We start from the raw sequence: 852 nt of genomic DNA, 5'->3' as shown, positions 1-852 counted from the left end.
CAAGCTTTGGCACGTCAATATATTTTGACTACTATAAAATATAGTTGAAATATTATTTTTTCAAAACGGCTTAGATCTATATTAAGTTTTTTTATATATATATTATCAATACATGTTCTGGGATTGAAAAATATACATATTATTTGGATTTTATAAAAGGCGTTTTAAGCTCCACACCCAGGTATCTGTGGTCGAGAACGACTAAATATTCCTTGGATACTCGCCATGGAGCTAAATATAAGAGTTTATATATCTGTGATACTCGCATTCAAAAAGATTAGTAGAAAACTTGATAGATATGAAAAAAAAAAATGTTGCGCCCAACGTGGGGCTCGAACCCCACGACCCGAGATTAAGAGTCTCGTGCTCTACCGACTGAGCTAGCCGGGCTGCTTGAACACTTTGAATTTATTTAAATATATAAAGATAACTTAAATTTTCTGCGGATCACAATTCTATAAATAGATTTTGAAAATATTTGTCTCCAACATATTGCATGATTGCCTTGTAAAGCTTTGAAAGTATTTTAAGTAGTCATTGTCCTTAATTTTCCAATCTCAATTCCGGTATACAAGTCCTCTTTATTTTTTTCCCAATGGATGTAAAAAAAACACTTGCCATGTGTATTTGTTTACATCGAACAGCTGATGACCCGGTTGTCAATAGTGACCTTTGACCTACTGCACCATATTATTAGTTTCATCCCTTAATAGAATCAAAAGTGCATATAGAAGATCCTTTATAAATTTGAAAACTTTAAAAACTAAGGAAACATCATATTTAATGATCAGAAACACAAAAATTGCTAAAAGAAAACTGTCAAAAGGTGGAGTTAATTTTAAATCACGTGAC

At 31.9% G+C, this 852-nt stretch overlaps 1 non-coding gene across 1 annotated transcript; it reads right to left on the bottom strand.

Annotated features, from left to right (window-relative positions):
• Window positions 1-317: 317 nt before the first annotated feature.
• Trnak-cuu (transfer RNA lysine (anticodon CUU)) lies at window positions 318-390 on the bottom strand. The gene has a single exon. It is a non-coding gene; the product is annotated as a tRNA-Lys (tRNA).
• Between the last annotated feature and the right edge of the window lie 462 nt (window positions 391-852).

Source organism: Ruditapes philippinarum, unplaced genomic scaffold (genome assembly GCF_026571515.1).
Source record: "Ruditapes philippinarum isolate M1 unplaced genomic scaffold, ASM2657151v2 ctg1650_1_1_1_1, whole genome shotgun sequence".
Taxonomy (NCBI): Eukaryota; Metazoa; Mollusca; class Bivalvia; order Venerida; family Veneridae; genus Ruditapes; species Ruditapes philippinarum.
Note: the sequence above shows the minus strand (reverse complement) of the source record. Positions and strands in the feature narration are given on the sequence as shown.